The following is a 12,742-nucleotide window of genomic DNA, read 5'->3' on the forward strand; positions in this document are numbered from 1 at the left end:
GGGAAGCTGTGTCAGCATGGCTCCCCGCACGGTGTTCTCATTTCCTACTTTCCTGCCGTATTACCTTCATCAGAAGCAGATGGACTGAAGCACGCCAAAGCATACCCAGGCAGGAAGCGAAGCTTCCATTTACTCAGGTCACGGCAAATCCATTGGCATTCAGCATGGGAAGTTGTTTGAACTTACAAGGAGTAACCCAGCAACAGCAATTACCCCACGTGTCCGTCGTGCTCTGATGACACAAATGCAAGCGGAATGGAGGCTCATAATTTCACAAGGTGACAAAAAATTGGATTCTGCTGTTTCACCTTCACCTATGGAGGTACAGGGAGATGCCAGCAGGCCAGCTAAATACACAAAGTCCTTGGGCTAGGCTCTACTGAGGGAGGCCTCTTGCCCTGAGTTCTACCTTGGGCCTGCTGCCGAGGGGGAGGATTTGTCTGCTGAGAGCACACCCCCAGAATTTATCAGATGCACTGTGAAAAGGGCTAGAGGCTGGCTAGTAAGAACACATTCATTCAATGTTCACCGTTCAGAAATTGGGATTTGTACTTTTTGTTATAGAGAACCAGAGCTGATGTCAACATAGGCAGCATCATTGAAAGGAAAAACAAAACAAAACAGATGGAATAATCTTACCATAATATATAATATTTAGTGAGTTCCAACTCTCAGCATGGTACTGTCTGGAGTACTTTATGTACTTGTCTCAGACTTCAAAGCCATTCTGTAAGGACAGTTTAATATTCTCTCTACTTTAGAGATAATGATTTTGAGACACAGAGAGGGCAAAGTCTGCCCAAGTTCACACAGCTAGGTAGTGACAAGTCATGGATTCATATTTCTAGCAATCTGATTATCAGTGATGCATCCTAAATTATATTTTGGTAAGGTCACCCCCAGCTAAGATTCAAATAGTTAAGAATCAGTTTAAGAGCACCCACTTCTATTCTTAAAAAAGTTAAGTAAGTATCCTGTCCGTAACTCTTCCCCCTTGGTTAACTCAGGGTTACTTCTTGTCTGTCTTGTTGGTCTTTATTTCATGCATTAATAAAGAAAAGTTCACTTAGACCCTAGTTTCATTCTCCACCCTGTTAGACTGGCTTTCTCATTATGATTCAAAATCAGTGAGGGTTTTTTTCCTCTGGAAGGTCTGGGCAACTAGACTAATCACAGCTGTGTTTGACGAGATCTCTGAGGAAGGGATATTTTGCCATGCAGTCTAGATTGGCAATCAGGGCCCAGCCTGGGTCATCAGCTGCCAACTCCCAGGACAGCTCTGCAATGGGCTGAGAGCTCTCAAGTCCCACTTTGCTTGATGGGCACAGTCAGTGGCCTCCAGGGAGTTGGCTGGAACCCAGAAGCCTGAGCAATTCCTTAAACTGGAGGTAGCCAGCCGATTCATCTCATGCTGGGTCACCATCAGCAAGAAGCCGATGGAGACAATGGAGGAATCTGCCAGGTCTGCACATGGCACACACAGGAGCTGCTCTTAGGTTACAAAATGTCTCTGGGCTTGAGTCTGGGGCTAGGTTTGCCAGGAGAAAGATGTTCCCTCCCTGTCACCAGGAAACAGATGGCTAGGTCTTCCTTGTAAGCAGGTGGCCTGCCAGCTGATGAGAAAACATCCAGGCTCTAGCACCTTGGCACAACAGGCAGAATCCCCAGGTCTTTTAAAGAGGCCTCCTTACTCCCCAGCTATGGGAAGAGGCAGGATGGTGTACCGTTCTCTATAAAATAAAAAAAAAAGGAATATCCCTTTCCCAAAGCAACATTTAAAATCCCCTAAGCTTTTCAAACAGGGAGAAGGGAGAGAGTCTGCCAAGGAGCTACAAATGGTGTCCCCCTTAGGCCATTTTACTTTGGCAGAAAAAGGGAAAGTTCTAGATTCCCATAACCATATGGTATTAGAGATCATTTAGTTCGGGGTCCAGTGTTGTCAAACAAATCTTTCTAGAGAAAAAATATAATGGGAAAGGATCCCCTTTTAAAAATGATGTATTTATTTTTATTTTATGTGCATTGGTGTTTGGCCTGCATGCATGTCTGTATGAGGGTTTTGGATGCTCAGGAACTGGAGTTACAGATAGGTGTGAGTTGCCATTAAACCCTAGTACTCTGGAAGAGTAGCCAGTGCTCTTAACTACTGAACCATCTCTCGTTTCTCCAAACCCAAGGAAAAAATTCAAATGGCACATTTTCACATGGAACCACGTGATTCTGAGATTGTTTTCACAAGACAATATTTTTCCCTTTTCTTAATTTTTAAAACAATCTTACCTTACATACCAATCCCAATTTCCTCTGCCTCCAGTCCTGCTCCCCCCCACCATCTCTCCTCCTTACCCCTATCCACTCCTCTGAGAGAGTGAGGCCTCCCATGGGAATCAACAAAGTCTGGCACATCACTTGGGGCAGGACCAAGGCCCTCCCCCATGTATCTAGACTGAGCAAAGTATCCCCCGCCATAAGGAATGGGCTCTAAAAGCTAGTTCATGCACTGGGGATAAATACTGTTTCTCTTGTTAGTGGCCCTATAAACTGCCCAAGCCACCCAATTGTCACCCACATTCAGAGGGTCTGGTTTGGTCTTATGCAGGCTCCGCAGTCGTCAGTCTGGAGTACATGAGCCCCCACTTGTTCAGATCAGTGGTTTCTGTGGGTTTCCCCATCATGGTCTTGGCCCCAGCCCCTTTGCACATATTATCAGTCCTCTGTCTCTAGGACTGGACTCCAAGAGTTAGGGCCAGGGCTTAGCTGTAGATCTCTGCTTCTGCTTCCATCAGTTATTGGATGAAGGTTCTATGATGGCAATTAAGGTAGTCATCAATCTCATTATAGGGGAGGGGCATTTAAGGTAGCCTCTCCACTATTGCTTAGATTCTTATCTGGGGTCATCCTTATAGATTCCTGAGAATTTCCCTAGTGTCAGGCTCCCTCTGTCAAGGTATCTCTTTCCTTGCTCTCCCTCTCTGTCCTTCCCCCAACTGGACCTTCACTTCCCGATCCTCATTTTCTCCTCCCTCTCTCCATCCCCCCTCCACACTCCCTCCATCCATGCTCCCAATTTACTCCAGAAGACAATCTTTCACAATCCATTTGGGAGATGCTGGGCAGATGGATTAGTTGAAATGCTTTTTGCTCAAACATGAGGACCTGAGTTCAGATTCCTAGCACTCTTGGGAGGGGAAGGGGGAGACAGATGGATCCCTGGAGTCCACTGTCCAGATAGTCTAGCCAAATTGGTGAGTTCCAAGTCCAATGAGAGACCCTGTGTTGAAAAATAAGGTGGGAAGCAATTAAGAAAGACACCTGAACTTGGCCTCTGGACTCTGGCCTCCACCCAAATGTGGGCACACAAGAACATCCATAGTCATATACTGCTCGCTTAAAGACATTTGACCTAAACAAAATATACACAAGAACTGAATTTGGCTCACAGACCTTTGCTTTGCAAGCCCAGGAGAACCCCAACCATTTGCAGAGAAGGGGACACAGATATAATATCTGTAAGTCGAGGAGCAATAGCAGATGGTTCCTTTGTATTAGATGTACAACAGATATTATTGGGGTCCCAAACCCTCCCCCACCTTCTGGATTCTGCTGGCTCCTTCCCTCTTTCTCAACAATGACAGTGCGCAGCTCTATACCCAGGGGGTGTTTCAAAAACTCAGAAGGCTAATTTGCCTGTGTAAGCTGGAAGCATTGATTCTCCACTCTCAATATACCAGCAGGGCTGCCCTCCTCGCCCTGGCTCTGGCTCCCACCACTCTCTTAAGGTCTTCCTTACATTTTTCAAATAAAGGGACTGCACTCAAACCCTGTAGCAAGTAAGAGTCACCCTTGGAGAGACCCATAAATAAGCACATCTCAGGATTACTGGATGTGAGGAGAAAGCCTCCGGGATCATCAGCAAGGGCAGCCCACACAAATATGGGAGTAGAATCTTTTCTACCCACCAGAGTCAGGAGCTCTTGTCATCACTGAGGTTGGTTGCAATGAGACACGAGGAAGAACATGGCAAAGATGATGTGGCTATATAGCCCGGGGAAAGGCTACCTCAGAAATAGGGGATGCTGCTTCAAGCATATTCAGTAATAGAGGACACGCTGCCTTGGCCCATCGCAAATAATTACTGGGACCATGTCTCTGAGTATCTTGTAAATGGAAAATAATGAGCATGCCATTTATATTAATAATACTTTTATTAAAAGTAAAGTTCAATTCAATGATGTGAAAAAGGCAGGCAAATCTTTTCCCTTTCTTCTCACTTCCCCTCTTCCCTCCTTTTCCTTGATCCTCTCCTCCTGTAGCCTCATAGGGCTGAGTGACACTAGCCACTCTGGTTCTGGCACCCCTGGATAGCGCCTTTGAGCTCATTCTTAGTCAGTAGAGATGGCATGATAGAAAGTTTGCTTGTGTGTCTCCCAAGTCTTGCCTCAAGAAAGAAGTGTGAAAGCCCATTGGGGTGGAGAGATCTTCACCTGTGCTGTCTTGTGCTTTCTTCAGGATCTGGGAAAACTTATGGATGTTTCCTCAGAAAGTAACAGTTTAAACATATACAATAAAATACAGAGTCACAAAGGAAGCCAAAGATATTAAAATATGCTTATAAAAACATTACAAACCAGAAATGTGATAAATGCACAATTATTAATGCCTTAAATATGATCCAGTGGCAGCTCTAATAACTATCATGATTTCCAAGTCCTGCTAAGCATATTTCATGATACCTACCACAACTATAAAGTAATGCAAAAATACTCACACTTTCTCTTGGTGATAAACTTCCAGATACACTAACAACTGTGGACGTGCTCAGTTGCAAGCTGAGGTTACTAAAAATCAATTATAGCTTTGTCCTATCCAAAAGAACAGAGACCACTTGCTAGTATCTGGCTCTCTAGATACCAGGGTGGAGAAAGTAGCTCTTCTGCCATCTACTTTCTGGGGGATGGGATTAGCTGGCAATGGTTGTGAACAATTGCTCAACTGTCCTGTCAGCCCCACTCGTAGCAGCCATTCGGGAATACCTGATATGTTCCAGGCAGCTTATTTACTTCAAAAACATGCATTTATACCTGGCATGGTGGTGCATACCTGTACTCACCGCATTTGGGAGGAAAAGGCATGAAGATTGTCATGAGTTTGAGGCTAGCCTTGTCTATGTAGCAAGGTCCTATCTCAACAAAACAAAACAAAAACCATGTATTCATGCCTTTGGGTACAGGCAGGTAGTGGGATGACCACAGTCCCCAGTTGATGGCACATAAAGAAACTTGCTCCATGTAAAGACCTGCTTGCCTTTTGTTCCCTCTCATATAGCCGTCACCCTTGTCATCCCACAGTCATCATATCATATGTCCTCATACATGTACACATCTACGTAACACAATACCATGTTGTGAGTGGAACTTTAATGTTTTTATATCCAGGATCTTGGTATAAATCTCATTAAATTTCCTACCTTTTTCTACTCAGTGCAGCATCATGACCTGCCATCTGCTGTAAGTTGGTCTTGTGTGTGGCTTCTTATATTTGAATAGTTCATAGAGTACACTACGATGGTGATTTTTAAACGTCAACTTGCTGCTGCCTACAATCGCCTGGGAACTGAGTCTTAATTGAGGAGTTGTCGAGTTCACATTGGCCTATATTGCACGTCTGTGGAGATTGACTTGATTGTTAATTGATACAAGAAGATCAGGCCTGCTGTGGGTGACATCATTCTCTAAGCTGGGTCCTGAACTATACAAGAATGAAGAAAGCTAACAGACAGCATGGGTACATTCATTCCTCTCTGCTCTTGACTATGGATATCGTGTGATTAGGTACTTGGCTTCTTGTCTTGCCTTCTCCAACATGATGTAGTGTAACAGACTTGTAATCTCAATAGACCCTTTCCTCCCCTGTGAAGCTTTTTTTGTTTTGTTTTGTTTTTTATTTTTCGAGACAGGGTTTCTCTGTGGCCCTGGAGGCTGTCCTAGAACTATCTCTGGTAGACCAGGCTGGCCTCGAACTCACAGAAATACGCCTGCCTCTGCCTCCCGAGTGCTGGGACTAAAGGCATGCGTCACCACCGCCTGGCCCCTGTGTAGCTTTTTATCTGCTATTGTATTATCACAATATGAATTTTTCCCATCCACTTCCCTAAGAACAAAAACCCAGGTTGAAGACAGTTTTCCTCCAGGTTGTTACTACCAACAGATTTGTGGTGAGACTCTTTTACAAATGCCTTCACAGACCTGTGCATGACACAATTCCTCAGACTTCTGCTCCTGGGGTAGGGCAGACACTGGATCCTAGGTCATGTTCTAACAAAATGTCACCGAGCCAAATCAGATCACTTTCTTGAGAAGCTGTGCCAGTTTACCCCCCCGACCAGCAGAGTATAAGGACTCCAGTCTCCCCACATGCTCATCAAACCTTGGTAGGCTGTCCTCTGTAATTCTGTCCCTGCTGATGGAGGTGAGAGTCAGATACCTTACACAGCATAGCGAATGTTTGCTGTGCCTAGGAGTACCACTGCTGAGCGTCCCAATAGGAACAGATATGACAGTGCAAGTTTAGAGTCACACTGAAAGTGTTTTATACCAAGCTTGTAACAAGTATCTCTCCATATGTTTTTCCCTCGTGGCCTTCATCTTGGCCTAAGTACCAATGGAGCCCAGAAGCAAAGCCCAGTAACATGGTAGACATAACCACACCCAGGGAACACACAGCTCAATAAATGGAAGTTAAAAGCCACAGGATCTCTTATGCTAGAAAGCATTTGTTTGTTGCTTGGGAGTCCTGGAGGAATCAAGCTACAAACATTGTCTACATGGAAGACCTCAGGGATTCCTGGTGTTCGTGGTTTCTCTTCCAGCCCCTAGTTCTCTCTTCCTGCTCTCTGTGCTCAGTCCCTGAAAATAGTTTATAGCCAAGCTCTCTGTTTTTTAGGGAACCCCACCTAACTCATATCCCTTGTTTCTACAACAACTCTATGGGGCAGATGTTCTTCCCTTTTTATAGAAAAAGGAAATATTCTCTCTTGCTCCCATGCTTCTCAGGTAAAAAGGACTAAGACACCTGTCACACTGTCTTCAGATTTCCCCAGTGACATTCCACCCAGATCCTTAGAAGAGAACTGGCTGAACAAGGAATCCATTCGTGGCTGCCCCTCTCCCCTTTCTCCCTTCTGGTGACAGTTAATTTTCTACATCAATTTATCTAGTCCAGTTTGGGTCAAACACAATACTAGATGTTTCTGTGAAGTGTTTTTTCTTTTCCTTTTTGGATAAGATTAAAATTTTTATCGGTAGACTGAGTAAAGCAGCCTGCCTTCTGTAATGGGGTGGGAGTCACTAAGTACCTAAAAGAGACTAAGGTCCCAGGAGGAAGAAGGAATGGCTGTAGATGGCATTCAGACTTGAGATTGCAGTATCAACTCTTCCCAAGTCCTGAATACTTTGTATCTGAGAGGACACACAAATGCTGAGTTAATTCATTAAAAGAAAATCTACCTTCAGCTCCCTATCTGTCTCCATTTCTATCTTTTGTTTTGCTTTGTTTTTTTATTTATTTTTTTTGAGACAGGCTTTTCTCTGTGTCCTAGTTGCCCCGGAACTCACTCTGTAAACCACGCTGGCCTCGAACTCATAGAAATCTGCCTGCTTCTGCCTCCCAAGTGCTGGGATTAAAGATATGCAGCACCACCACCTGCTTCCATTTCTGTCTTCACCTCCATCTACATCTCTATCCTAACCACATCATCTCCATCTTTTTCTCCATCATCACTTCCATCTCTATTCCTAGCTTTACTTCCATTTCCCCCAATTAATCTAACTCCATGTAGATAGATCATCTTGAAACAAACAACTTACCCTTAAACCCCTGTCTCAGTATGTGCTTCCAAAGAGTCCAAACTAAGTCAGACATACCATTTACCAACCCATGGGCTTTTTGGGCACATCTACTTTCACTTTTTATCACAAGAGAAAAGAATTTGTACCAACGTCTTGAGTACTGAGAGCCATATTGTGACCTGTCAGAAATGACCAGTTATTAGAGTTGTCTCTTGTAACATAAAACTTCCCATGCTGAACTCTGTCATTAATGAAATTCAACAACTGATCCAATTGATAGATGTCTCTACTCATACCTTCATTCATGTATCCATGTATATTTGTGCATGCCTCTGTGTGTGTGTGTGTGTGTGCGCATGCGTGTGTGTGTATGTGTTGTTTTTGAGATAGAGCCTCACTATGTAGCCTAAATCAGCTTCAAACTTCTGATTCTTTTTCCTCAGGTTCCCAAGAGCTGGAGTTATAGGGTTATAGATGTGTGCCACCACACCTGGCTTCCACTCATATTTGAAGAGAGACTCTTGCTCAGCTTTTAACATGTCCCTGAGCAACCTGGCTATGGCAAGAAAGGTGGAGTCATGTATGTGAAGCAAACCCTGTGTATGGCTTGAGCAAGTTCTAGAAACTAGGGGCTAGATAGACAAGGCAACTTGAAGACCATATGCTAACTGTAAGTCAACCATAGCATCATAAATGCTTGCCATGACAAAGTATATGAATGAGAACACTTGCTGGAGATGATTTGGATAAGTCCAGTTCACTATGGGGATGGACTTGTTGCCAGAAATGATACAATTACTGCAGCTTTCCCTTATGGGAGGAGCCTTCACAGATATGGGTTTCTTGGAGGTGAAAAAACGTATGGAAATGAAATGAAAGGGAAAGAAAGTATTCTTTCTGCATGTGGAGTGAACAGGTCTGTGTCAAGATATTCATATCTATAAATAGATCTTAGAGTCTATAAATAGATCTTAGCCGGGAAATGCAGCTGGGCTTCTCCACCTGTCACTTGTCTATCATATAATGTTCAGAAACATCTTAGAAGCTGGAGATGGTGGTGCAGGTTTGTAATCCCAACTACCTGGAACTGAGGCAAGAGAATTGCAAGTTCAAGATCTGCCTGGGCTACAGAATGATTTCCAGACCAGCCTGGGTAACTTAGTGAGATAAAGAACTTATAAATAATAAAGACTTTATAGAAGACCAGGGGTGTAGTTAAATGTAGAATACCTGTCTAGCATGTGAGAGATCCTGGGTTCCATCCAAAGTACTGAGTAGTAAAGCATCTAGAATCCTCTTCACACACAGTCAAGCAGGTGTGATCTCTCCCTACTGTCATGGCATGTCATTGTCTTCTGATGATGCCATCCACAATGTGATTCTTTAATCAAGCCAACAGTTTGTTAGGGTCTATGTGTCAGCTTAAATATTATGAGACCTTTTTTCATGTGCATGTTAGTGTTGTACCCAGCATCCCAGCTGACAATGAGGCCCCGATGAAGAGACAAGGCATGCACCTTCTTGGGAAGGGATAGGGTTGATATAGCAGAAATTCCTTCCCACCAAGAAGAAAAACATCTTCCCAATAAGCAAAGCACAAGGTCAGAGTCTTGCCACAGTCCTAGAAACTGAAGTCTTGAACTTTTGAGGGGACCATACATGACATGGGGACCCCTGTGGTCTATTTGATACTGAATTGTGGAGACTTCCAGGCAGGCTCACCCTGTAGTGCCCTGACACCGACATGTATCTAGCAGTGAAGTGGAAATGTCAGTGCAGTCTGATTAGGCAGTGTTTGTAGCAGTGTAAAGTAATGACAGCATTAATTTTGCTCACAAACCAGCCATCTGAGCTGAGCTCAGTGGGGACAGCTTTTCTCTGTTCTACAAAGCATCAGTTGGGGCAGCTTGAAGGCTTGGGACTGAAATAATCTGAAGTCCCGTTTAATCACATGCCTGCCAGTTGATGGTGACTGTCGGCTGGGGCACAGTCGGAACCATAACCCCTACATGTGGCTTTCCAAGGTGGCCTGGGCTTCCTCAGGACATGGCAGCTGGGTTCCAAACATGAACATCCCATAGGATCAGGTGTTACCTTGTCCTTTTTTATTTTATGACCTCAGAAGTCATACAGTGTCACTTCTACCATGATCACCTAACTGCCTAGAACAAAAGGAAGATGTACACATATTTCTGGAAGAGTGAGTGTGAACTTCACACTGGAAAAGAGCATACAGGGTTAGAATAGAACATGGTAATGCAGCTGTCTTTGAGCAATGTGCTGTGCCATAGGTAGGCAGGGCAAAAAGGAGGGATAGGAATTGAGCTACCATAGGGATACATATTGATCTCTCTGGTGTGCTGTGTAAGTTGAGCTAAGCTTCCTGGACCCTAATAGAACTTCAGAGGTTGGGGTGAAGGGGAACTGGGTTACCTAGGAGCTGAGTTGGAGTAGATATAGGAGCTGGGTGGATGCAATTAACAGCAAGAAGCTGAGGACTAGGGCTGGATATAACCAACAGAACCCACAAGCCAGATGGCAAACACAGAAAAGATGGGGCTGGGGACTCTGTCCTGAGCAAGGTCTGTAAGAACAGTATGGCAGCGATGTGATGGGAAACAGCAGATGTCAAGAAACCAAGAGAGGAGCCTGCTTCACTTGACCGCTGGAACAGCTCTCCAGCATCCCAGGAAACCTGGCCCCCATATGAGAACAGACCACAAAAGGCAGAAGGTGCCATGACACCCAAGAATGTGCCAGACAGAATAAAGACTGAATTGGGTACATTTTATTGGGAGCTTGCAGACAGAAGCATATCTCAGGTAGATTCTGGTGTTGTGAAGGAGGACCTGAGCAAAGGTGGGCCCTGTACCTTGCCTTTCTAAAAAATGTTGAAACTTATAACATCAATGAAGAAAATCTTGGCACCAGTGGGTGTCACAACATGCCTGGCTTGCTATCTTACAAGTTTGTTTATTCTATAAGTTTCAATACATACACTTGGGTTGCCTGGTGGACAAGAAGACAGTTAGGGCTAAGAGGGCAGTAGTTATGTCAAGTGTCAGGCTGATTACCCACCTCTATGAGCACAGAAGAGTCAGGAACTACCTTCCCACAAGGAGTAGAGCACAGGCGAGTCTTCAGCATCTCCTTCCTTCCCCCACAGGCTCTCTCAACTCGCTCTCCCACAAAATCACTGTGAGGCAGCTATGATTATCCTCATCACACAGCTATGGGAACAGGAAGCTCACAGACACAGAGCAACCTGCCCAAGGTCATCTCTAAATGGCAAAGGCAGATTCTGCTCTTCCTCTGGAAGCCCTGACCAATAGCTCTTTCTGTGGGGGTGGCCAGAGACCTCAAGGAAGTGAATTTTAAATCACATGCAATTTTAATTCATTTTGTCTCAGATCTCATCACAAATATGGCTAGTGGTTTTCTTGTTGGTCAGGGCAGGTATAAGTTGTTAGCAGGTCATTGCCTTCCTTAAAGGGGTGACACCCTGCATTTGCTTAATAGGAAGCTTTTAAGTGTGTGTGTGTGCATGTGAGAGTATTCGTGAATGCCTTTGTTTGTAGAAAAACCCCAGCCAAACAAAAGGAAATTTGTCAGAAGTAGAATGAAATTGCATGTATTATTTGCCTAAACACACCAATGACCAACATTTTATCATGATCATTGTATGCATACAGCATGCACACTTGCACCACTTTCACATATGCACATCATAAACATACATATGTCCTGGTATAGTCATGGTCATAAGAGTGAGCTGCAGATATCAGTATGCTCTGCCCTAAATTCTTCTATGTATGTATCTGCTACAAACAAGAATATTTTCTTCTGAAGCCACAGGATCACGGTGGCAATCAGAACCTCTACCCTTCATACAATCTCATTTACTTTGCAGTTCATATGTAAAATTTGCCATTTGCCCCATGATGTTCCATCTTTTTTTTGGTTTTTTTTTTTTTTATTTTTCAAGACAGGCTTTCTCTTTGTAACAGTTCTGGCTGTCCTGGAACTTGCTTTGTAGACCAGGTTGACCTCAAACTCACTGAGATTCTCTTGCCTCTGCCTCCCTAATGCTGGGATTAAAGACATGCCCCCACCATGCGGGCATAATGTCCCATCTTTAAAAGCATAATGGGCTGGGTGTTGGTGGCTCATGCCTTTAATCACAGCACTCGGGAGGCAGAGGCAGCTGGATCTCTGTGAGTTCAAGGCCAGCCTGGTCTACAAGAGCTAGTTCCAAGACAGCCTCCAAAACAATACAGAGAAACCCTGTCTCGAAAAACAAAACAAAACAACAACAAACAAAGCATTATGGTTGTTCCTGAACCCAGATCCAATCCAGCAGCTAACACTGCATCGAGTTATCCAACTCTTAAGTTTCATTTGTTCACAATAACTTTGGAACAGCTTGGATTGCCATTTTGTAGACTGTCTCTCAAGGTTGGCTTGTCCACAGTTTCCTCACAGTCATGTTCAGGTTGAGGCCATCCAACAGAAGCTTCTCAGTGAAACCCATCAGCAGGTGTATGATGTCAGTTTGCTCAGTATTGGTATTACACTTGACTGCTTGGCTAAGAAGTGACAGCCACATCAATGCCACTGTCTTTTTCACTCCAATAACTAATAATTGTGAGGGGATGCTCTGAGACTATGTGACTGTCAGGGTCCCCGGTTAACTCATCTAATTGTTTTGGTTTTCCACACAGGATTCTCACCTGAATTAATACATCTGATGGCTAGAAAACAGAGATTTTCTAGGCCTGTCATTTCTTCACCTTATTGGCTGGTATTCTGTATAAGGAAGAACCATCTTTTCTCTGTTTTTTTAAGCTTTGTTTATATCAATATGGACTCTTGAACTTTTAAATTGAATTTGAGTT

The sequence above is a fragment of the Mesocricetus auratus genome, unplaced genomic scaffold (assembly GCF_017639785.1).
Source record: "Mesocricetus auratus isolate SY011 unplaced genomic scaffold, BCM_Maur_2.0 Super-Scaffold_100033, whole genome shotgun sequence".
Taxonomy (NCBI): domain Eukaryota; kingdom Metazoa; phylum Chordata; class Mammalia; order Rodentia; family Cricetidae; genus Mesocricetus; species Mesocricetus auratus.